The sequence below is a fragment of the Podarcis tiliguerta genome (assembly GCF_965153285.1).
Source record: "Podarcis tiliguerta genome assembly, chromosome: 6".
Classification (NCBI taxonomy): domain Eukaryota; kingdom Metazoa; phylum Chordata; class Lepidosauria; order Squamata; family Lacertidae; genus Podarcis; species Podarcis tiliguerta.
The window spans coordinates 27,087,456-27,113,875 of NC_139539.1; the positions used below are offsets into that span (position 1 = coordinate 27,087,456).

Below are 26,420 nucleotides of genomic sequence, written 5' to 3' on the forward strand. Positions count from 1 at the left end.
GTTGCCAGTACCAGAACTTGCTTTTTGTATGTGTGCAGTTCAGAAGTATGAGGAATGAAGGTCTTGAAAACTGAGAGAACAATGAGTGGTGGTGATAATTTTTGTATTATTTTAGGAATGGTGTTTCTAAAATAGAGATTGGAGGGAAGCAGCAGACTAGATTCTATTCTTCGCTCCTCTGGAAGTCCAGTGTATTACAGGCATACCATCTCTATTTTATATGCCTTGTATTTTGCATAGATTGTGTGCTTCAGGAAGACTTGACTCATTCCCTTACCAGTAGTGAGTGAGACATTCACTCCCCTGGGAATAAAAGCCTTGTTCCTCACCATCATCAGAATGCAGGCTGTCATTTCAGCTAAGAAAATAGAAAAGTATTTGAGGCCCTTGCTTATATGTGTAATAAATCATAAGGTAAGGAGGATCCTGTTGATGCCCAAAGCCAGAATATGGTATTGTGGAGTTTAGACAGGCAGTAGATGCAGAGACAGGCAGAACACATTTATTAATTTAATGACTTCATCCTGCAGTAGTCTATTCCAGTGTTGCTGCATGAGATGTTACTTTCTAGTCCAGGGATAGGGAGCCTGTGGCCCTCCAAAGGTAACTGGGCTACAACTCTCATTCCCCATGTCTATTGGTCATGCTCGTTGGGGCTGTTGGGAGTTGTAGTCCAAAAGCATCTAGAGCAGGCATGGGCAAACTCGGCCCTCCAGATGTTTTGGGACTACAACTTCCATCATCCCTAGCTAACAGGACCAGTGGTCAGGGATGATGGGAATTGTAGTCCCAAAACATCTGGAGGGCTGAGTTTGCCTATGCCTGATCTAGAGAACCTATAAGGCTCCCCATCCCTGCTCTAGTCAATGTGATTGTATGATTCTTATCTTTGTGAAATCTCCTAGCTATAACAATACTGTATTACGATGAAGCTACTTATTTGTGGGGGCACTGGAATGTAAACACAGTAGTAACAGTACATTGCTGCACAATACGTGGGCATGGGGAACTCTAACCCAAGTTTAAACTGCTGTACCCAGTGCTACACAAATTATTTCAGGCCTGCTGTAGTATTTCCACATTCAGGCTACCTCCATGCTCACCCTCCACAGACAAATGCCACTCAGGAATGTTATGCCTAAATGTGAAATACTGTAGGTGTGAATTCTGCAGGAAAGGAACACACATGAGAAACTTGACTCATAAGAATTCTAGATGGTATTATTATTATTATTATTAAGCAAATGCTTCCCTCTAGATTCCTTTGTGGAAAAAGACTTGCATTGCAATTGGCCTCTCACTCCCATTAGTGCATCTTCACACATTGTCTTGTTCATTCTGGATTTCACCAGTGACATGATTTTTGAACAAATCTTTCTCATCCTGACACTGCTTAGGATTCTTACAGTGCAACCCTATAAGTAATGAGACTTACTTCTAAGTCTCATTAGGTCAATGGCGTTTTATTAACCCCGGATAATTTTGTGCAAGTTTTAAGCCTCATTTTCTTTGTGCCCATATAAGGCAAGCTGTGGACCATCCTTTTTGCAGGAAGTGTTGCGGGTACATAGTGCATACTGCAGGGTCATATATCTAACGGCCTCATTTGTGAATGATGAGAAGCAGATGTCCAGGCTGCAGGAAACTGCTGACATGTTACAAATGCATAGCTCTCCAAAAACACATACAACACGTGTTAATGAACTGTTAGCTTATTAGTCTTGAACAGCTTTGCATGTCCATTCAAGCAAGTAAAGAGTCCTGTGGTTTCTGCATGTAGTTGCCTGTTCTTTGGCTCCAAGTTGTACATGATAGTAGAGTATTATTGTATTGTATTCTGGTATTTTTTCCACTGCCAAGTAGTAGGTTAGTTGATTCAGTAAGGTTGGGAGACCACATAGCTATAGCTTTGCTCCTGGTAATGATGGAACTTTGGCCACACACATGGATGGGAGGTGGTAGAACTGATTTTTACTTAGGTTAGCCTAACAAGGCTGCCAAGTTAATCTCAAGTGTTCTTAATATAATTAGTTTCCCCTCTCCCTCTTCTGTGTTTTGCTTCTGATGCTCCCCTGGTGCTCCCTGGTATTTAACAGGTTTGAGTTTGTGATGTCATAGGTGAGCACCATTTCCTTATCCTACCTTTCTGTAAACTAAGACAAGACAATGCATTCTGCGTGATTGTCTTCTATCACTGTAGTCCCCAAGCAGACTAGAAAAGTGTTAAGTTGTGGGTGAAAATATCAGAAGACACAGCGATTCTTCAAACAGCTCTTGTTTATTCACAGGCCAGAACAGAACTGAACTGAAGGGTTCAGCCAGCCTGCTTATATAGAGCTCCACTAGAACGCAACAGGAACCATTTTCTGTAACTATCCAATCACTGAATGTCACTTTCGATCCCTTATGTGCATATGCATATGTGGACCTGAACTATCAGTATCCCCCTGCTGGCCCAGGGTGAGAACTTCAGTACATAACAAAAAGTGTGTAGGGTGGTGGTAGGGAGACCCACTTGTAGGCCATTCCCCACCCCTCTGCAATTTCATCCTCCTAGTTAGTCAGATTACTGCATTGCCAATAAACGCAACACCAAAATAAATGAACACCAACTGCGGGACAGGGGAGTAGGACTTCATTTACTTAGTTATTTTCTGTTTATATGAATGGGTGGCATCTGGCCAACAACCCATTAAATGAATTCTGGACCTCCATCAATGCCCAACTAACATTGCCAATGTGAGAGAATGCTATTCTACTATAGCAAGTAGATAGTTATGCAGGATGCTGAGCAACTGAAGTAATTGAACCATGGGCATTTCCAAGTTGTAGCGCTTCCCACAGCAAACATAATTCAACTCCATTTCCTCGCTGTAATGGTCTCTGCACCAATTCAGAGCACTGCAGTTGTGATGGAGAGAAGAGTTGCGGGAGCTGTGGGAGCAATGGCTTTTGATTTCTTCCCTGGCTTTTATTTGCATCTGACTGCTCTGTCACAGCACCTCATTAATTTTTTTTTTTTATACTTCTGTGCTGAGCATCATGTTGGTTCTTATACTAATCCAAAGGGAAAAGGCAGATGCCCATGTAGGCTGTGGATTTTTGTCCAAGTAGAGGACAAAGGACCAAAGCCACAGTGGAAGAACCAAAGTGCGTCCTGCAAAGTGGCTTTGAACTACACTTTGCTTGCCAATTCGTGACTGCAAATGCCTAGCTGCAATTTCGCTGATGAGATGTAATAGGCAGGAGGAGGGTTGTAAAGCAAAGATAGCCAACTTCGTGCCCTCCAAATGTGTTGGACCCCAGCTTCCATTGGACATGCTGGCTAGAGCTGATGTGAGTTGAGTCCAACAACATTCTGAGAGCTTTGTATTGGCTATTCCTGCTTTAATCTTTCCCCTACAATCCCTCTCCTGGGAGTTGTTGAGACCCTTGTTTCCATCTCACTGTGTGAGAAAACAGGCAATGAGAGAGGAGATTGTGTCTGGGCTGTTAATGTTCTGTGCCGAGCAAACTCAAATTCTGTGATTGGCTTTTTGTGTGTTCGAAATAAGAGCTGCCTGCTTTAGGCTACAGTTGTGCACATAACCTATTTGGGAGTAAGGCCCACTGCTTTTGATTAGGCATATTGTGAATGTAACACTCAGTGTATAGGGTGGTTCTTTTGTTTTGTTTTTGCATAATTAGTGATTTGGGGGCAGGGCACATTTATGTGACAGCAGGACTGAGGAACAGCATGGCGGTTTGTTTTATTTTAAAATATTTCTATACCACCCTTCATCATTAATGGGAATTTGCAGCTATAAAATACGCAGGCACAATAAAACAGCAGATTAAAATAGCATAACCACAACAAAACCCCTCAGAGTTTCACTCACAGTTGGCAGGTGAATTGTGACTATAGCTCTGAATTAACAAGCATTGAATGTCTGGGTGAACAAATGAATCTTGAGCAAATGTGTTGCACGCAGACAGTCCCGGGTTCAATCCACAGCCTTTCATGGTAGGGCTGGGAATGCCCCCTGCCTGAAATAACACCACTCATTGCGGACAATACTGAGCTACATAGGCCACAGTAGCTTCCTATACCATAAAGGCCACCTCAGAGAGTCTCACCATGTGAGCAGGCCATTATAAACCTCCCACCACCTCTGTATTTTTAATTGATTTGAAATGTATAACGATCAAGGCAATGGTGAGCTGCTTGGCTGGGCTGTGAGATGGCACTTCCTCAGGCAATCGCCATTTGGTATGTTTACCCACTTAGGGCTAAAGCTAAGTGCTCTACCATTGGAGCATAAATGACCCATAAGCAGTTGACTTTAGTTCCTTTCCCGATGTAAATCCAGTTAATTAGGAACTTTCTGATGGTAAGAGCTGTGGAACAGGCTCCCTCGGAAGGTGATGAGCTCTCCTTCATTGGAGGTTTTTAAACAGAGGTTGGATGGCCATCTGTCAGGCCAAGCCAGATATGACATTAAATATGTCTCTGCATTTAATGTGCACATTCTTAAAATGCAAGAATGTGCAGCTGTTGGGGAGTGTAATAATTACTGAGATCACAGCAGGCAGGGAGGGGAGTTTAAACATTTCCTCCTAGGCTTGCAGCCCTGATGAAAACCGCTTTTCTGAGGCTGCTATTTATATTGTTAGGAAAGCTTCCAAGTAGCAGCTATGAATGAGTGATTTTTTTTTTTTGGTCAGAACTACGGCAGGGAGAAGAAATAGTTAAACATTAAAACTTTCCCCTGCTTGCCAGCTGTGATTCTGATAATTATCATCCCCTGGATTTTTTTTTAAAGCATACACCAGTCTAGTTTAGCCCTGCGCTAGGTGCAGAATAGATTCCAGATTGCATCAAGAGCTATTGGATTTTTCCCCCCTTTGAAAATATAAAAGCCGGCTCAGTATTACTGGTATAGAAAAAAAGAAACTTTTATCTCTGCGCAGATGATACTTTACCCTGCTATTGTCAGAGGGCTTAAGCTGCAAAGAAGAGGGGAAACAGAGCTGACTTGACTAAACAGTCTCAAAATATTGGGCAATGACATTTTTGTTTCTAGGCTTGCGGTGATAGTATTTGCCTTGGTTCCCAGATTCTCTGTTCCTGGACTGCATGCAAATTTGGGCTTTGTTGCAAGGGGAGGGGAGCAGCAGCCAATTCAGACTTAATGAAAAGCGAGAGAAGTTCTGCTTTCAATCTGTAGGAGGTGGAACAGAACACATTTGCAGCAGTAGCCCAGTTTGGTCCATGCCAGCCAGCTACATGGCAATTGCTTCTTCATTGGAGCCAGGGAAAATGGTGGAGCCCTGCATTTCCTACTGTGTGTGAGAGAAAGAGAGAAACTGGCTTGGGTAGCTATGCTGTGTGTTCATATCATTTCCTTACCATTTGTTGGGGCTTTCCGTTGTTTGCTGCTTCTGCAGCAGGTGAGTGCTGATAACCACAGAGACCCACGCTACACATTCATCTATACACCCATGCACATTCATAGACATATGCATGCAATGGGAAACAGCTAGAAGACAAATAACTTGGCAAAGCAGGGAGGGCCATTGGAATTTCAATAAGCTGAAGAATGCTGGGCTCAACACAGCTGAGATCAGGGAGGTTCTCCCATTTCTTCAGAAACAATGAACTATCCAAACAGTGGAAGAAAGAGAGCCCCCATGTTTTAATCTTAACTTGGTACTCGGCAAGGGTTTCTTCCTTAATGGTGCTTTTTTTTTAGCACTGAGGCAGTGCTTTTCAGCATTTAGCTGGAAGTGGAATTAAAACAGAGGTTCCACACCAGCTGGGTGGTGGAGCACAACACACTGCCATTTTCTGTTGTCCAATATCCTGCTATAAAGCTAGCTTGCCCTTCAGCAAAATGTACTTATTTACGCATTAGCACAATGTATGTTTTGCCTTTCCACTGAAAAAAAAAAAAACAGACGTCGAAATGCCTAACGATAAATTCGTCATAGCCATTAAGCTGCAATAAAGCAACATTTTTATGATATAAAAAGAAGCTGCCCTGGAACATTAATTAAAATATCCTCCCTTCTAGATTTAGCCTGGATTATTGCTTCTTAATGAGTGTGGGCTGGGGATTAGTGATGGATAGCCTCTTCATTGCCCCGTCAGTAGCCTCTCTTCATTGCCCCAGTGCCAATTTCTGCTACTGGAGGGGGCAAAAGGAGCATTTCCTTACTGATTGTCCCTCAATTTTGTCCCCTCCCATGTTAAAATAGAAAAGCGGTGGTGTTTCCTATACAAAAATGAAAAGGGAAAAAGTATGAGAGTAAATCAGTAACAAAAATCTCTTCTTCCTGACATCAGAGTTGCTTAAGAGACAGAAATATTGCCACAAATTACCTGTATTTTTCACTCTATAAGACGCACCAGACCACAAGACACACCTAGTTTTTGGAGGAGGAAAACAAGAAAAAAAATATTCTGAATCTCAGAAGCCAGAACAACAAGAGGGATCGCTGTGCAGTGAAAGCAGCAATCCCTCTTGCTGTTCTGACTTCTGTGTTAGCTGCGCAGCCTGCATTCACGCCATAAGATGCACACACATTTCCTCTTACTTTTTAAGAGGGAAAAAGTGAGTCTTATAGAGCAAAAAATACGGTAGTTGTTTCCATGCATACCCTTTTCTCTTAAACTGCCTTTTTACTTTCTTACTTTTTAACAGAAAATCTAGATTACAGATTGGTTTGCACATCGCATTAAGCCAAACTATGGCTTGGTACAACCACATGAGAGTCCAGAGAGGAGTTTGAAGCTGCTTTGTTCTTCCCAGGCATTCTGCTGCTGTGCTGTGTTAAACCATGATTTTGACAAACCATGAGCTGTTGGCTACAGCTCGTCGTGGAGGAAGCAAATTCATGCTCCTGGCATCAGATTATACGCTAAGCGAAACCCTGCCTTAACTCAGCAGAGCAGCAGAATGACCAGGGAGGGACAAAGGAGCCGTTACCTCTTCCTGGAGCTACAGCAAGTCATAGTTTGGTTTAGCATCACATGTGAACCAGGCCTACTTCACTGTCTGAAAGGCTGTTGTTTTGCATCACTTTTTAGTGTTTTTAAAAACTTTAAAGTGACCTCACAGTGGTTTAAATGTGTGGATATGGAATGGACCAGACCCAGGGCATATACTGACCAGTTTCAAAAAAAAATATGGGGAGGGGGCAGGAGAGGGAGGGTCAGAGCCTAAGATTTGGATGAGGAAGGAGATTGTGATTTACGTTTCACTTCCCTGGCTTCTCTTTCTTTACCTTGCCGCATCTGCTCTTTTTTAGCACTGTGTTTTTAGCGTAAAGTGTACCAGCAGATGGATCCAAAGGCAGGCAGTATGACTGTTGCATCCCTGGTGATAGGAAGCACTGGGCTGTCTGCCAAACCAGAAGGGTGAGGTGCACACCTGTGAAATGTTTTGTTGGCCAGCTGTGCTCCTGGAAGCACAAAGCCTGGTGGGAGAGAGGGTCAAGATGCCTGGGGTAGGAAGGACCTGCATATCTGCAACAGGCATTCCACTCCTTCTCTCTCGGCTAAATATCAAATGATTATGGAATCAAAGCTCCAAAAGCAGAGATGAATTTGAGACTTCGCATGCTGTCAGAGCTGGCTCCGGGTCCCAGCTCACCAAGGACCAACGCTAGCCGGTAGTACAGTATCAAAGTCTTTATTGAAGAATAGTCTCCATTTACAAGTCTCAGCGTCCCAGCTCTACGTCTGCGCTTTAGACCGGCGAAGCTCTATCTGGATCTCCGCCCCCTGTGCACCAGCTTAAAACTCTAATCTTACTCCACCTCCTCCTTCTCTCTCTCTTCCTCTGGGTCTTACTACCCCCCGGGGTCTCTTCCCTCCTGGACTCTTCTGACGCAGAGCTGGACCCCTCTGACTCCTCCCCCTCTCTTCGGCGTGCTTTAGGACCTGGCTCCTTACCCGGGCTGCCCACCTTGCCGCCCTCCTGTACATTTGAACTTGGCGCGCGCGCGCGTTTAACTTTCCTGATGACCGTTTCCTCGCTCCCTGACGAGGGTGTGGCCACTCCTGCCTCACGCTCTCCCTCTGCCTGCGCGCTCCTTGATCCCGATGCCTTGGACTCCTCCCCCCTACTGCACTCTGGGGGGGAAGCTGGTCCGGATTTCCAGCTGTTACTCTCTGAGTCCCCTCTGGCCCCTTCTTCCCGAGGTGTCCCCCTTGCCCTGACCATGGGGGCCCCTTTCTGTGAATCCTCCGAGTCACTGGAGAGACTCAGAGACCTCGGACTACTGTTGTCGCTGACATTTCCTTCCGACTCCTCCCCCTCGCTCTCCGTTTCCTGCCTCTCCTGTGACTCTTCTCCTGAACCCCTGACACATGCTATCATAATGGGCATAATTTTCTGCTTTAGGGGGAAAAAACCCCAAACACGTCAATGTTCACTCTGTGTGTATGTGTGTGTGTGTTTGTTTTCTTCCTAGTTGGTTTGTATAGCACTGTATGTTTGCTCAAGCGTTTTCGATCATTTTGCTCCAGGCAGCCCAAACAGAAGAATGCTGGGAAAAGCCACTGAATCATAGCTACCGTGGTTACATATTAAGGCTGGCTCCAGGCCAGACTTTAAAGCAACAGAGCTTTTTCCTCCCCCCCCTCCCATTTTGGTAACACCCCCTCTGGTAGGATCTCAGTTTTGGATTCTTAGCACCCTCCTAGATGTAATACAGTTCCATCCACAGCATACAGACTTAAACAGGGCAGTAGCAAAAGTAGCGCTAAGGAAACAAACACCCTTTCTCTCTTCTTTTTCCACTTGTAAAAACCTTTTCTTAAAGCTCTGGCCCAATTTCTGCAGTCCCATTTAGGCCAAGCCCGCTGCAATCCTCACTTTAGTTTCTAAGTGGGGTCTCTCATTCAGCAAGGTCATGTCTAACTGCATACTTGACCTACACAATTTAGATCCAGTGAAGCCAAATGCACCCCACTAGCGATCTAGTGTCCTGCCAGGTGCTTGATAACTCTCTCTCTCTCTTTTTGCAATCCTGGACAGATTTGTCTTGCCCAGAGGCCACTGGTGAGGGATAGTGGGAGCTGCAGTCCAACGACATCTGTAGAACACTCCTGATATAGCACTTTGGAGGTTGATTTGCATAGCTTGTGGGTTGCATTTTGCTGGGCGAGTCCCAAGTTTATGCAGGTCAGCCATATGCAAAACACCCCAGAAATTTGGCAGAGCACTGATGAGGAGCCACATTAAGCATCCCAAGTGCTTCCTTATGACTGTAGCTCCCTTCATGCATTAATCAAACTCCATGCATTGCAGGGCTTCAGTGCTGCTCCAGCTTTCCTGGCTGTGCTACCAGTGTCTGTGCATTGAGCGGGGAAGCCTGCACATGCAGAGATCTACACATGTGGGCTTCCTTGCTGTAGACATCCATGCTCCAATGTGCTGGTATCAAGGGAAGAGCTGGGGCAGGCCAGTTGCATTGCCTCACTGACCCTCAAAATCCCCAGAGGTCCCTTCATGGAATTAACATGTGATACTGTCCAATTAAATGAGTTAACCTAGTGATTCTGAAAATGAATGCCACAGTGGTGTGCCATTAGAGGGCTAAAGTATACTTGAGAAATGAAGCCATTGTGCTGAGATGCATCCATGAATCTCTCCTGTTGGTGCAGAGAAATCTCATGCAGCCTTGATTTCCCCCCCTTCCCCCGCTTTCTGTGCTAGAAAGAGGAAATGTCATAATCATAAAGGAGGAAGTCAGGATGGATTGGGAGGTCCTGACATTGCTAAGCACTACAGGTGACATGTGCAGAGGAATCCCAGAAGCATCAGCAATGCCCAGAAATCTTGGCGATATTCCTGAGCTTAGGTTGGGGGGAAAGGAAGAACAGGACACCAGGATGTAATATTATCCAAAGTATCCCAAAGTTGGAAAGATTACGCTAGAACTGATTACATTTAGGTTTTCATGTACTTCGCATTGAAGAGTGGCAGAGTCCTTTAAATTGTCGGTTCAGGCCCGACAGCGATGTACTAGGTAGTCTGCAGTCGGTTGATTGAAGCCTGCCCCTGCTGGGGTCTCAGGAGCTCTGACTACAGGATTTTAAATGTAAACTGAAATTCTATTTCAGCCAAGGCTTCTCCCAAGAATTTTGATATTGCGATGTGTTCCGATTAGGCCAGGAGGGAGCTGCCGCCTTTGCTACAGAGCTTCTGAGTCATCCAAAAGCGCTGCCGCTTGCCACAGAGAATACAAATGATGGGCTCCTGCATAGGTTACCGATTGCAAGGACACAGCAAAATTTATTTTGCCCTTCAACCATATCAGCATGGCCAGGGAAGCTTGCGTGTTCATTTCCAGCGGTGTGAAAAGAACGCTTCTTGTGTGGGCGTCGCCTCCCGTGGAGCTGCTCTTAGTCGAGGCAAGTTCTGAAGTCGCTCCATTCCTTAACCCGCTAGTACAATCCATGTGGGGTCTCTCATTGGACAGCAGCACTAATTTGAGAAAGGGCCATTCAAGGATAAAATCAGAGAGATTTCATGGTTAGGAGCATTTCAATGCCTGCATTTAATATGATGGCTGAGGAGAGAGAATCCACGTATCCTTGCTCAAAGATCCCATGGAGATGAACCAATCCAGTTAAGTGTGACATTTGTTTGGAATGTGGGTGAGCGGAGCCCAACTGCTGGGCAATGTCAGAAGTACTTCTTGGTATACTAATATCTATACTAATACATACCGACCACAAGGACCAACTGTGGCTGCCTCACTTTAATGGCATCTGAAGAACAGGCTTGATTTTCTGACAGCCTAGCATGGCACAAGGTTTTGCCAAACTGATCTGGGTGGTAGAACAGAGTCTGCTTACCAGGAGACCTTGCTAAGGCAACAGATTGCCTTTGTACGAAGCAAATCTGTAGGCCTTTTGGAAGGCAGATGATGTGCGTGGTTAGCATGATAATTGCTGCTACTGTTCTCTGTCCTTTTTTTATGGAGTGCTTTGAATCTGAATTTGCAAGATTCTTTGCCATCTATATTGTGTTCGCCCTCCAGACAGCTCCAGGAGGCAGGACGCTGCTATCTCTGTTTCACAGATGGGGAAGCCGGGAACGATTCTGTTCAAAGGCCAACAGAGCGCATGGCATCAGGGGCATGCTGGCGGGACTCTTCCCCCAGAGCTGTGGGCTGGAAGTAGCCCTAGGAATGGAGCACACGGCAAATCATCTCAGTCTTGGTAGAACTTGAGCTCTGGAGCACCAAGCCAATACCAGACAATATTCCAGGCAACAATCAGATGGTAAGAGCAGCCTGGAAGCATTGAACCAGCAGCCACACCACCTGAGAGGCTGGGATTTCTGCTCTGAAACCTGTCTGGATTTCCCAGGAGACTTGCTGAATAATCCCAGCAACCAATCAGGGTGCAAATGCCCACAAGCACCAGGTGTGGCTAAAGCCCTAAAGGAAACAGATCCAGAATTTTGGGCTTCTAGTCAAATATTCTGACAACTGAACCAGGCTAGCTTTAATTTCCCACCTCCTGTTTCCCATAATACATTTTGCTCTCTTGCTTCCCAGCTGCACAAACAACCACAGCCCACTGAGTCTGCTTTGGTTCCTTTTGGTGTCTCGCAGGCATCAGCAACCAGCTACGTTGACACCCGGCCCAACTTGGCTCATCTCATCGGCACCCATTTGGGGACACAGGAGTTGACTCTGAGCAAGAAGGAGCCTGTAATGATCACTCCCAAGTTTGACATAGGATAATGCACCAAATAACAGACAAGAGTTTGCTTCTTTCTGTTTGGAAAATACCAATTCTCCCCTGAGCCTTCTGACTCTCAGCAGCCGTCAAGAGGTCAGACAGCTCTGGCCTGAGAAAGAAGGGGGAAAAATTGCATCTGTCGGAATGTATTTCTTCCCAGACAGCTTGTTTGTGATGGGTCTAGTAGATTGCCTAGTCATTGGGAGCAGCCTGACTCAGCTACTGCTGCTATTATCCTCTTTGGATGCTGGTTTTGTAATTAGAGCCATTAGTAAACAAGCCTAGCCTTCCTACCCCCTAATGTGCTTCCGAGTGACCTTGACATCTCTCTTCTCCATCTGGCCTCTTTCCCCACATTCCCAGAGTACATCATTTCCTATATTCTTCCTCTTGCAGATTTTCTGGTTCTATTTTGCCCCATTAGTTCCGTGCAGGTTGCACTGCTTTCTCTTGCAGCTGGTGATTCTCTTCCGTATTATTTTCTTCTTCTTCTTCTTTTTATGTTATTATATATTTAGCTTCAGGTTATTTCTACACACGCCCATCTTGTTAGGCCTGCTATATCCTTTTCTCACAATCTACTGCCAATGTGAAGTTTCAAGGAGAAGGATTGATTTCCTTCAACCCCAAAGGCATGCTATCAAAGTTCAGATTTATCTGATTTGCTCCTGAGTAATATATTTGGGAGCTAACAGGGTCTCCTGGTGTTCTTTTATTAAATATTTATATATATACACACACCGTATTTTTTGCTCTATAAGATGCACTTTTTCCCTCCTAAAAAGTAAGGGGAAATAAGGGTGCATCTTATGAAGGAAATGCAGGCTGCGTGGCTATCCCAGAAGCCGGAACAGCGAGAGGGAGTGCTGCGCAGCCCTGCGGAGGCTTCGTGCGGCTAAGCCAGACCCCGCTTACTTTCCTGGCTTCTGGCTTAACTGTATGCAGCCTCTTCTGGGCAGGGGGAGCCTTCAACCCGCTGCCCAGGAGAGGCTTCGCGCGGCTATCCCAGAAGCCAGATCCCTCTTGCTGTTCTAGCTTCTGTGATTCAGAATATTTTTTTTCTTGTTTTACTCCTCCAAAAACTAGGCGCGTCTTATGGTCTGGTGCGTCTTATAGAGTGAAAAATACTATCTACCTACCTACCTACCTACCTACCTATCTATATAGATATATGGTCTTGCAACCCAGCTAGTTTTAAAATGACCAGGTTTCTCTTTTTTTGGGGGGGGGGGTGATTCTTGGTTTTTTTAAGCACCCACCCACACCTTTATATAATTCACTTTTACAGTTTCCTCATGCCATGTTTGCATATGATAATTTAATAACATGCCTGTATATTTCAAGACACTTGTGGCTATTTACCATCCCTCCCCCCTCCCCTGCATGCTTACGTAGGTCACCCAACCTGTCCATGGGCAATTTTGATAGATTGGCAGAGCCACCCACCAGTCGGTCACCTAACATCACCATGTCAGGTGACACACTTTCCTTTGTCCTTATGGTTTGAAATAAAACCACCTGGGCAAAAGTACAGGGCTTTGCACGTGCCAACAATCAGCCGATTGGTGATCCCTGCTAACCCCATTTTCAGTAGGGAGCCATCCATGGCTTTTTACCTGCTCCACATCTTCAGGTGTTTAGAGCAGGTGGGCATGGCTTGGGGGAAATGGCCTTGCAACTAAATTAGGACCCTTGTCAGGCTTAAATAGGCTTGTGTGGATTGGAGGTTCTCCAAAACTGCTGTGGAGAATCTCCCTTCTTCTGGTGTTCCTCTTTAGACAGGCACATACCATGCAGCAAGGGAAGCCAACTGCTTTGGGTGGTACCAAGAGGCAGGGTGGAATAGATGAAGGCAGAGCCTGGGGCAAGACTTTATTATTATTATTATTGCCGTAGCTGGGTGTAGGGGTGGGGAGTGAGGGATTGGGGTTCTGCTTTAGGCAGCAGAATGTCTTGGGCTAGCACTGGAAGGACAGCTATCAATACCTGAATGCTCAGTTCAACAAGTAAAGGCATCTCTAGAAATTGCTTGGAGGCTGAGTAAGGGAGGTGCCACAGCCATGGTATCTGGGCCCCATTGACTTTGTAATCTTATCTAACAGGACAGAAGGGACTTTTTAAAAAAGACTCTTAATTTACCATGCATTGTTAGAACTTACCCAGGTTTTTCCTTGCATTTAGAGTGCAAGAGTTTGAATTTTAATTGAAGTCCCCCCACCCCCTGTGACAGATGGCAGTGCTGTGAATAAACGACATGCCTCTGGGTCTCAGGCAGTGCTTTTAAAAAAGAAAAATTTCCAAGTACTAAATGCATTCTGTCAGGGCTCACTTGAGAGAAAATATTAATATAATACATAATCAGAAGTATCACCAAAACCTCACTTGTAATTCGATAGTGTAATCTTTATTTTGACAATAAATTGACAAGCACTTGGATTTCGGAAACTGCTGTGTGGTTTTGACAGCTCTGTAAAAAGGCCTTAAAGTGCAACAGGTTTTGCTTGCTGCATCAAGAGTATTTCTGCACCACTTGCAACCCGCTAAGCCAAATTCCACTCGCTAACCATATATGGTGGCACAGCATGTGCTCTGTGAACCTCCTGGTTTATGCCACTTTCCAGGGACTGCATAATTAGAGGTGCAGGTGGTAGTATCATAGAACTGTAGAGTTGGAAAGGGACCCTGAGGATCATTGAGTTCAACCTCCTGCAAAGCAGGAATGTGCAGTTGTCCCATGGGGATTGAGCCTGTGACCTTCGTGTTATCAGCACCATGCTCTAACCAACTGAACTGTTCCACTGAGGCCAACTGGTGGTTGTTGTCAGTAATTGGAAAAGAAGAAAATATGGATAGTGGTTTTTTCCCCCCTGCTTGGAGGGGTCACACATTGTGCAAGTCCGACTTAGAGTGTTAAAATGGATTGTGGTCCTTCAGATATCTCTGGGTGCCAGCTCCTATCATACCTGACCACTGAACATGCTGGCTGGGGTCGGTGGGAGTCACAGTCTGACAGCACCTGGAGGGCCACAGGCCCTTCACCCCTGAAATAGAAGGTGCTTGTCTTGGCAACCACATTTTTAGCACTGTATTTTCTCTGCTTAATGAACAGAGTTGTTCCTTCTTAAAACTTTCCCCAGGGTGCCACTTACGCTTCACCAAAACACAAGATATGCATCACCAAAAAATAGAACAAAAGGAGACACAAATTTGCATAAAGCTCATATATGCCAATTTATATGCGTAGATGCAAAATCAGAAATAGTTGCAAAGGTACTCAAGGAAGCTAACAACCCTGAACATTCTGCCTGCAAGTATTGTAAAATTCCAGCAATGTATCAACATTCAAAGTAGATAGAAAATACAAAACGACTTCACCAAATTGGATATATTAAGAGCACCAGTAAAGTAAAAACAAACACAAAAATAGATTTACAGCCGGCTGCAAGTATGAGAGGGACCTAATATTTGGGGATATAAAATGCTGCAATTCACAATTTGCACACATGTCAAAGCTGAACTTTTCAATTAAGCCGACTGCCTGTGTGAAAAGCCTTACACAAACTCTAGTGCTGATGTATTAGATCACAGGTAATAGGAACTTAGCACTGATTTGCATCAAAAGAGTGGATATCAGAGGAGGGGCGCGGAGGCAGACCTAGCTTTTGTTATAGCGAAAGCCACCTTTCACCTATCTTCCAGGCATCTCCCTGCTTCTGCTGCCAATCTCAATAGAGTTTCATGTGTTTAAGCTATTAGCAAAGGCATTAAGCACAGATGCACCTGTGTGGCATCACAAAGTGCATGTGTGACCTTAGAAGACTCAGTATTTGCCTCGTGCCTGCCTTTCTCCCACCTGGAGCTGGAGCTGTGCGGGGGATGAGGGATGGGTACCACTTTGCAGCGGAGGTGCGGAATGCGGAACAAGAAAGGTGGGGAGACACAAGCAGTGTTGTTGACACAAAGCTTGTTTTCTGCTGCTCCAGAGAAGCGGACACGGAGCAATGGATCCAAACTACAAGAAAAAAGATTCCACCTAAACATTAGGAAGAATTTCCTGATAGTAAGAGCTGTTCGACAGTGGAATTTTCTGCCAAGGAGTGTGGTGGAGTCTCCTCCTTTGGAGGTCTTTAAGCAGAGGCTTGACAACCATATGTCAGGAGTGCTCTGATGGTGTTTCCTGCTTGGCAGGGGGTTGGACTCGATGGCCCTTGTGGTCTCTTCCCCAATGATTCCCCAATGATCTGCTGCTTGAGTAATGAACAGGCTTGTTAAGTTAAAGACAAAACTACCACCTACTGGACACTTTCCAATATTGGACAAAACTCAAAAAAGATGATACCCAGGCAGACATTGCTGGAAGAAATGCTAGGCTTTCTGGGATAAGAAAGGACAGCTGTCCACCTCACTTGCCCCTGTTGCCCTTTAATTTAAAGAAATCAGGGGCAAATTTAATAGCTAAATAATAGCTGAACTTCAGCAGTTCAGATTTCAGTACCTATAGAGGTGAGACAGATGGTTACTAAAGAGAGGCCCTTTTGGAGGTGTCACCCTGGTTAAGAAATGGTCACACCAATGAAGCTTACATTCAGATCCTATTGGCACCAAAGTCCTTTTAGGACCACATTTATTTATTTATTGCTCTAGGAACAGATTATTTCTGCTGGCTTGTTTAGGCAGGAAATGGGATTGATTGGGTTTTTTTTTTAGAAATATTTTTAGTTCGATTTTAGTCTTGTTGATTGGGTGGCCAGCACGTGTTTTAAATGAATAAAGTTCAGAAACCAACGAAGACTGTTTTTGGTGGCAGCCCTGAGGGCAGCACCCAGGAATTCCTTTCCATAATACCAGCAGCTCTCCTTTTCTAGATTGTGACTGACACTTTCTTGATTGCTAATGCGGTGAGTGAAGCAGCACCTGCCAGCGTTGAGATGAATCATTCCCACAGTGCTCTTGGAGAGGAGGTAGAACTGTGCAAGTAAGGCGAAGAGGGAGATTTTCTTTGATTGAAGAAAGGGCAAAGTAAAAAAAAAAAAAGCATCCTGGGAATGATTAATCTGACTTGCTCGCCTGGTCATGCCATGCAGCTTGACTTTCATTGGGACAGCAGTTCCATGCTTCCTTGAGCTGTTCAGTGCTTAGTATGCTCCTGGGGTATAACAGCCCAGACTTGACTGACTATGCAGTGGCCATTTGCCTCTTGAGTTAGGCATATTTAAGCCACGCTCCTATCAATGGGACTTAAGTGTGTCTAGCGGTGCAGTGGATTGTGGCCAGTATTTATATTGTCATCTGGGTAGCAGTGACCATTTCAGTCCACTTGCCATGTGACTTCCATATGTATAAATTAAGAATCACATTGATCTAGTACTTTAAAGAGTGCCATATTTGTTATCTGTGTCATCCAAAGTTATGAAAGTAAGGGGCTTCACATCCATTTAGCTGAGTTTCAGAAGTAGTTAGAACTGGACCGAATTAAGGTGATGCGTTCTTTTTTTTCCCCGCAGATCAGTATCTCCCTGAGACCTTTCATTTCATTGAACTAATTCAATAAAGCTAATAATCCCATTTCAAAGTATGCCAGTTGATTTCATCTAAACACGATTTGTGCTCTCACCACCCTTGCTCAATCCCACTTAGAACGTTTAAAGGATTTGCATCAATCATTCTCTGAGGAAGGGGCTGTAGCTCAGTAGCAGAGCATCTCCTTTGAATGCAGGAGGTCCCAGTTTCCATCCCTGGCATCTCCAGGTAGGGAGAAACCACTTCTAGTCAATGTAGATGAAAGTGAGCTTGATGGACCAATGGTCAGACTCAGTATATGGCAGCTTTCTATGTTCTGTGAATGTTCTGCTTGATGATCTCATAGAATAATAGAATCAAAGAGTTGGAAGCGTCATCTAGTCCAGCCCCCTGCAATGCAGGAATCTCAACTAAAGCATTCATGGCAGATGGCCACCCAACCTCTGCCAGCGTGGTGTAGTGGTTAAGGGCGGTGGACTCATACTCTGGTGAACTGGGTTTGCTTCCCCGCTCCTCCATATGCAGCTGCTGGGTGACCTTGGGCTAGTCACACTTCTCTGAAGTCTCTCATCCTCACTCACCTCACAGAGTGTTTGTTGTGGGGGAGGAAGGGAAAAGGAGATTGTTAGCCGCTTTGAGACTCCTTAGGGTAGTGATAAAGCGGGATATCAAATCCAAACTCCTCCTCCTCCTCTTCTGCTTCTGCTTCTTCTTCAAAACCTCCAAGGAAGGATAGCCCACAACATCCAGAGGAAGTCTGATTCACTGTCGAACAGCTGTCAGAAAGTTTTTCCTGATGTTTAGTTGGAATCTCATTTCTTGTAACTTGAAGCTATTGGTTCACCCTCCAGAGCAAGAGAATACAAGCTTGCTCCATCTTCCATGCAACAGCTCTATTGATTCCCATTGATCAGGCTATTGACCCCAAGGAACAGAAGACACAAAGTGTTTTATTCAAACAAAATTAAGCGTTGTTGTCTTATTGGAGAGATTTAAGCACGACTTAAATTGCTTATTTCAATAATTAAGATATAAAAGTACAGTGGTGCCCCGCAAGACGAAAGGGTTTTCCGTTTTGGAGGTGCTTCGCAAAACGAATTTGCTATGGGCTTGCTTCGCAAGACGAAAATGTCTTGCGATTCCTGGGGTTTTTTCCCTCCCCCCCCCTTTCCCCAAGCCCCTAAGCCGTTTAACAGCTGTTCACTAAGCCGCTTAACAGCTGATCGCTAAGCCGCTTAACAGCTGATCTAAGCCGCTTATCAGCTGATCTAAGCCGTAATAGCCTTTTAGCAGCTAATCCGCTAATCCCTTAAACCTTTAATAGCCGCTAATAGCCTTTTAGCAGCTAATCCGCTAATCCCTTAAGCCTTTAATAGCCGCTAATAGCTGCTAAACCGCTAATAGCGCTAATAGCGCTAATCCGCTAATGGGCTTGCTTCGCAAGACGAAAAAAACCGCAAGACGAAGAGACACGTGGAACAGATTCTTTTCGTCTTGCGAGGCATCACTGTACTTTTATATCTTTTGCTGGGTTGGGTTGGGGTTAGAAGTATGTAAACCCGTGTTTCCTAGATGTTTAGTGGTTCTGATGAATAAGTCCGCGAAACATAAAATTCTTCACTTACTCTTGACCAAATTCTATGCTTGTTTAGTAAAAGATAGCAGCCTGTATACTAATAGCCATCTCATTCCCCAAGTGTTGACATTTATGTAGCCAAACTGACACAATCCATAAGCAAGAATGAAATATAAACAGGCTTGGATGAGCCCCAAGGTCTGCAGAAGTACAAAATATGTTTAGGATAAAAAATCCACAAGGCGGTACAGTGTGTGTTTGTGGAATCCCTAAACCAGGGGTAGGCAACCTAAGGCCCATGGGCCGGATGCGGCCCAATTGCCTTCTCAATCCAGCCCATGGACAGTCCGGGAATCAGCGTGTTTTTACATGAATAGAATGTGTCCTTTTATTTAAAATGCATCTCTGGGTTACATGTGGGGCATAGGAATTGGTTCATTTCCCTCACCCCCCAAAAAATATAGTCTGGCCCACCACAAGGTCTGAGGGACGGTGGACCAGCTCATGGCTGAAAAAGGTTGCTGACCCCTGCCCTAAACAGACCAAGGAGACTGGGCATGTTGTAGCCTCAGAATGGTAACTGACTGATGGAAGGTGTGGGAATGAAATGGAGTACAGTGGTACCTCTGGTTACGTACTTAATTCGTTCCGGAGGTCCGTTCTTAACCTGAAACTGTTCTTAACCTGAAGCACCACTTTATCTAATGGGGCCTCCCGCTGCCGCCACGCTACCAAAGCATGATTTCTGTTCTCATCCTGAAGCAAAGTTCTTAACCCGAGGTACTATTTCTGGGTTAGCGGAGTCTGTAACCTGAAGCATCTGTAACACGAGGTACCACTGTATTCCTACAGAGAATATGGCAGGCTGGCTGGACCCCTGAACATTTTACTGCAGAGTTCGCTTGTTCTGACATTGCAGCATCTCGGTGAATTTAGCAGAATACATTACTCTTTGCTTTTCCTTGTTTGAGCAACGACAGCAGTGGCTTCATTTCAATACTCCGTGATGTTATTTCTGCTATGTATATGAATCTGTAGATCCTTTGGGATTAATGTCTTGATGTAAATATAAAGCTGTCAGACATAATCTCCTGGCAGCATCCCAAACTGCAACGTGCAGCATCTCATCTGCAAGAATGAAACTTGTCCACTGTCAGCATTATGCGTGCGGTATAAATGAACAGTGTCTCTACTCAGCACAACACCAGCCACAAGGCAATAATGAACACCAGAGCTTTACTAGCAACGCATTGAATGGCTCTCTTTGTGCCCAGGGAACACAGTCACTTCTGACCACAAAGCAAGCCTCGCAAAGGGATTGTTTCTGCCTTACCCTCTCTAGTTTGTTCTGCACTGAATTAGTGAGGGGAGCTCATAGAAACCTCATGTAGGAAAATCAATGCAAAATATGTAGCCATTTTGCTAAGCTGCTCTGGAAACATGGATGCAAAATTCTGCTGAGGAGAAAGAGAGAGATTCCGCTGATGGAAATTCATTTCCTTTTCCAGGGGGGTAGATTAATCATGCACTACATGTGGGTTACAGATTTTGTTTTACATAGTATGCATATATTTTTGTTGTTCTTATCGAACACTTAAACACACTTATAGATCGGTTTGTAGAAATTAATATGCTGTGCGTATTTGTATGGCCTCTCAAGTCCATGCAGGAAAGAAATGAGTAATTTTTTTTATTTTTATTTTGCTTCCCTTCTATGATTTTAAATAATTCCTCTGCCCACAAATCTGTCTGTCCAGGACTATTTTTAACTTCCATCCTCATGCTGTTAACATTTCCAAGAGTTGGTCAGTGATGTGTAGTTTCTGATGACTACACCATTCATTTTATTGTGTGTGTCTATATCTGTGCAGCATCTGTAGGCGATGGGTAATAGCTGTGAAATATTTATAGGCATTTTCAGTTTTGTATCTACAAACTTAGTTATGGACCCTGACTTAGACTTTATATAATGTATCATATAAACGTTTACAACAAATCTCATGACAAAAGCACTGGGAGGAAGATTTCATGGCTTGGTAGACTCTAGGTCAGGAGCGGAGAAGCTGTAGCCCTCCATATTTTGTTGGATTCCAACTCACATTGGTCATTGGTCATGCTACCAGTCAGTCCAACACCATCTAGAGGGCCAGAAGTCCCCCAGTGCATCATAACTGGGTACATACACAAATGGTAAATTGTTTTAAGCAGGCCAGCCATCAGATCATGCCTAAAGAGTTTCAAGGAGCTTTGGGGAAATCAGAGTTTCAATAAGATTAGTGAACTCATGAGGAGGAGGGACAATGACGACGACCTTTGTGGTAGCTTCTTCCATGGTTGGTTTAGCGATGCAGCTCTAATTGGTGGCAGGGACAGCATCCCACATGAACAAGCAAGATGGCCATCCATGCCCATTCTGTTGCCATTATTTCTGCTCTTTGGCCTTAGGGCTATGAGATAAATCGCCATACCAGTATTGAAATAACAGTGATAAGTGTTTCAACAAGGCAATATATCGGTGAACAAATGTGGAGACTTAACAGTTCCCCAGGGGTTAGGTCCCCTGAACCAATACTTTACAGATACTTTGCAGGCACCTTGTCTCATGCTGGGAGGTACATCAAGACCCTCTGCCACCAGGCGAAGGCATGGCAAAGCCCTCTGCTGCTGCGGGGAGGTATGGTGGGACCCTCTGTCTCTGCGAGGAGGCCTAGCAAGGCCCTCTGCTGGCGCAAATATATATTGTGATATATTGTGATATCTTGATATTTAGCTGCTGATGTGTTGTGATGTTGAAAACCAGATATTGCCCAGCTCTATTCAGCATAGCAGTTGGACTTGGTGCAGTCCTGTCTGGTTGATTAGAGTTCACTTTAATACCCTACACTTAAAGCACTCTTATACCACTTTTAACAGTCATGGCTTCCTCCAAAGAATCTTGGGATCAGTAGTTTGTTAAAGGTCCTGAGAGTTTTTAGGAGACCCTTAACAAACCATAATTCCCAGGATTCTTTGAAAAAATCTATGACTTAGAATTGTGTTAGAGTTCTTTACATGTATGGTGTGGATGTGACTCTATTCATGTGGGATCTAAATCATAAAGACCCATGACTGCATCACTGATACAACCAAGGATGGATCAGATTTTCAGCTGGCTGAGTTTCCGGTGATATCCGTAGTACTGTCCTGAGTGAATTTTTCAGGTGACTTGTTGCAGTCCCGGGTACTAAACTTCTGCAGTTTGGTATGGGCAGCTTAAATAAACTCCTCTTGCTTAGATATGTCTGGGTGTCTCCTTGGTTGAAGAAACTGACCAAAACATAGTCAGTAAAGCAGTGCATAGATCTGTGCTTCCTGCTTTATTCTCAGTGGCTAAAAAGTGTGGTTTCCTACCCTTGAAAAAACCTCAAGGGTCATGAGCTTCTCACAGTATTCTTCAGGTAAAAGCTTTTAGTATCAACTTGCACAATCACGGTTGTTTTTCCCTGTGTCATATAGCCATATTGCCAAGTCCTTCACAAAGCAGCCATTCAACTGACTGTGCAAAAATAAAAGGTTGATCAGTGTATAACTCTGCACTTTTTGTTGACCATTAGTACTATTACAATTAGTCCTGGGGGAAGTTGACTCTTTTAAATATTAAGAGATGTATCCATTAGGTCAATGAATGGTGTATTTTATCTTACCTGCGGTAGGAACCCAGACTCAGATCTCTTTGTGTGTGTGACATGGTTGAAGATAGCAGCTAACTTGGCTAACCCTAACTGGCAAGCTATTGGTGGAGGATCTGGGTTAAAAATTCTACAGGGAGCCCCCCCACACACTTGCGGGTTCCTCACTGCAAGTTGTTCTTGCAGGACATGAGAGGTGCATGGATCAGGTGATGGGGATGTGAGAGAGGGAGCAGGACCAGGAAGCCCAGCTGTGCCCCTCAGCTCCTTGCACAATCATAATTGTGTCAGGTGGGATGGGGGATGCCTGAAGTAGGACTAAACAAACAGGGAGCAAACCTCAGTCCCATCCTGCTGTTCTTGGACGTTCTGTATTGCATTGAGTTCTCAGCACATTCTCATGCTGCCCCACTAAAGGAGTCATTATTTATGTACTAATAACTACTTGGTAATGGAAGAATAGCCTCATCGTCATGTTTATGGGGTTACTTACAAGCCACGGTGTTTGCAGCAATGTCACATGTGACTTATTTGAGGGGACTGCCTAATGGCCACTCGTATTCCTTGCTACTTCGTAACTGTCTAGCTAATTGAATGTTGAAAGGGCATCCAGGTAATATTTGGTGGGGCAGCAGAGGGAGAGGGCAGAACCTCTTCCTTGTGTTTTGCCTGGCAACGAACAGATGGAAGGCACATCTGCTGGAAAGATCAGTTGACTGGCAGAAGTTGATTTCTACAATGGAAGTTGTTTTTGTTTTTGTTTACTTATTTACTGCAGTGTGTGTAACACATGCGCACACACATCTCCCTGTCTTAATTATATATGATACATGCACGTTCTGCCTGTTGCCTTCCCCTGAAGCAGTGGCAGACAGCATTGTACGGTGGAGGTGTTTATCCAACCTCCCAATAGGTCAATCACTGCTACTTACTTGCAGGGGCAGAGGAGGAGCAGCAGAGTGGGTGCCATGGTGCAAATACACCAGCAGGAGCACCGGGTTAGTTCAGCCGGTGAATTGACACTTTCCCACTGCCACCTCATCTCTCCCTCTCTTGATAAGCAACAACAATTCATCTGGGAGGTCAGCTCCCATCAGTTGAAGTCTCAGAGTAATTTCCAAGGGCAGCACCTTGTCTTGAAGTAGTCAAGTCTGCTTATTATTAGGGCAGAGGTAAAACTGGCAAAGCTACAAGATAGTACTGTTTCCAAGCCTCCACTATTTTGAGCACTCATGTTGACTACAAGGAATATAATATTTTGGGATTTCTTTATCTGTGAGCGTAATCCTTCTTCAAAATCCCATGTGAACTAGATCTCTATTTTAGCAACTGCTTTGAAATTTTCTGTCAGCTACTATAGATGAACTAATGGTGCTTGCTGAGAATTACAGTTGATGTGCTCCTTTAACCACACCATTCCCCTTAATGACATTACTGCTGAACATTCTTGCCATTTATTGCTGCTGTTCTACCAGCAAAAATATGTTTTTCTTAAACCTTCAGTGTCTTGGAATTATGCAGCACATTGGAAGATCATGAAATAAAGACCACCAAATATGGTCCGAACAACTTTTAAGAGGCAGTGAAGCATGACAGGATAGACCGCACAACTAAAATTCAGAACTGATGAATTACAAAACATCAAGAGTTTCAGTACTGTCACTTGTGGACTGAACCAAGACAAATAATTTGTAGTACATTACATGCGTTAATTGGCTTACCAATGCCAGGATGTATGTGCCATTAAAAAAATTGATTTGTGAATTACCACTGTTAAGTACTTTTCTCCATTTCATTTTCCTCTAATTTCACTTTTTACAATTCCAACTCCCCATGCCCAAATCATCTCAGGATGGCAATTCATGTCCCCCAGGCTAAAAAGGGTTCTTTTCGCCTAATTTATGGCATAATAGTCTGTCGCAGCAAAGGCCATTTTCAACAGCTGTCCCTCCGTTGCATGTTGTCTCCCTTGCTTCCAAAATGTCCTCCCTTGCCTTGGTGCCATTCCACGGGTGGTAGCGATTGAATAGCCATTTTGTTTGGCTTTTAGTTCCAGTATATATCTGGGCAAAATGTAATGGCAGCATCTGAGAGGTATGGCTCTGACATCCAAAAATTATTTTATTAATTTTTCAATGCAATTTAATATGAGTGTGAAGACTTGAAACCAGTGGAGATACGTGGACCCATTTGAAGCCTAGAAAAGGAATGCTCTGGCTCCTTTCCCCTCTTTGCTTTTTGCAGCAGCAAGGTGTGATACCAGGAGGATAGCAAGCAGCGATTTGTTCCCTGAAATCAGCCAGATGTTTACAGCTAAGGGAGACGGAAGGCAGTGGCGGGGGCGCAGAGGGAAGAGGCGGCGGCTCAGTGAACACCGCTGGGTGCCTAACAAGCATTTCTGCTATTAGTCTAAAGCCATCTGCTAGATTTGTGTTAAAAGAGGGAAATCCCATGGGGGGGGGAGGCAGAGGGGGGGGGGGAGAAACATGGAGAGAGGCAGCGCCGTCACTGAGGCTCTGGCCTGGCAATGTGGGAGGGGATCCCAGACTCTTCTCTTCCTCCCCACCCCCCAGCTGTGGACTGTGAGGTTTGCAGCGACTGCAGTATGCATCAATCAATGTGTGGGGGTGTTAAAGTTAGAAGAGGTTGCTCTGCGGAAAGGAGTGTGTTGTGCACACAGCAGCAGCCCAGTGGAGAGCAGCAGCGCAGCAGAGATGGGGAGCCTTTCAAAGGTAGGACCGGCTCAGCTGGGGAGGGAGGTTTTAGAGAAGGGGACTACAAGAGTCTCTCTCTCTCTTTCTCTCTGTCATTTTTTTTGTAACGTAGGCTTTCTCCAGAGGCTTCTTAGCCCCGTTGTTTCTTTTCAGGCCAGCCTGCCTCCTCGACTAAACAGTTGTACACATCTGGGCTTGGAGTTCTTGAGTTGCCCCCCGCACCATGGTAACCTTGAGCCTGTGCAATGCAGCTCCTCAAGCCCTTGCAGCAAAAAAGGGATGGAGAAAGGCTGGGTTGGTTTTCTGTTTCTTGCATTCAGGATCTTTAGAAGTGTATGCTAGAGGCTGTCTCTGCTCCCAATGGCTCCTAGCATAATATGCTGTATTCTGGAAATGCTCTGAGAGCTAGGAGTGTAGAAATCTGCCTTAGACTGCACCAGACCATTCCTCCATCTAGCTGAGTATTGTCTACCCTGACTGACAGAGGTTCTTCAGGATTTCTGGCAGGAAGTCTCTTCCAGCCCTACTTGGAGATGCCGGGGATTGAACCTGGAACTTTCTGCAGGCAAAACAGATTGTCTTCCATTGAGCTACGCCCTTTCCCCTATTTCCAGTTGCCCTCCCAAACTTGCAGGATGGGGGGGAGGGTTTTGTTTCTCTCCCCTGCCCACTTTGCTAGTGCTTTTAGGAGGCTAAAGGGGGGCATGATTTGGCTAAAAGCAGGAGGAGTCCGGGTGTGAGGTTTATGGGTTCTAGTAAAGAACTTCTACATTTTCTTCCATAATTAGGGCACTGCCCTTCCCTTTATGAAATGTTCCCTTGAAAAGCCTAGATTGACTATGGTGCTGCATGTAAAGCTGTAAAGTAGTGCTGGGGCCACTGCTGTGTTGTAAGCACCTGAAGGTGCATCTGTGAGGAGATGGCCTCTTCCAAGGCTGCACTCCTTTGAAGCCCCCAGGTTTCAAATATAGAATTCTGTCAGTGCCTAGTCTGGAAAGGAGCTCCTGTGCTTTTAATAGCTGCATGGCAGGAAGTGGGTGGGGGGCTGGATGATGGCTTTTGGTGGTTCCTCTCATTTTTGGAGCATTGTTGCAGGAGTGATCTCACACTTGCCATCCTTTCAAACACACACAAAAGCCTCACTCGGGACTTGTTGGCCTTTGCAACCTGAGCAGGATGACCAAACACTATGTGAAAAA

The 26,420-nt window shown here is 44.8% G+C and overlaps 1 protein-coding gene across 15 annotated transcripts in view; it reads left to right on the top strand.

Moving 5' to 3' along the window:
• Positions 1–26,420, top strand: part of EPB41L1 (erythrocyte membrane protein band 4.1 like 1) — a 167,801-nt gene that overhangs the window by 55,041 nt on the left and 86,340 nt on the right. Inside the window, exon 1 of one of the 15 annotated variants that reach the window (XM_083446689.1) lies at positions 24,997–25,239. The exons of 11 other annotated variants lie outside the window; for them this stretch is intronic. The gene's annotated coding sequence lies outside the window, so the exon portion shown is untranslated. Of the gene's footprint in view, positions 1–24,996; positions 25,240–26,420 lie in introns of those variants that run through there. 3 more of the 15 variants (XM_083446692.1, XM_083446681.1, XM_083446683.1) reach the window with 3 other exon arrangements.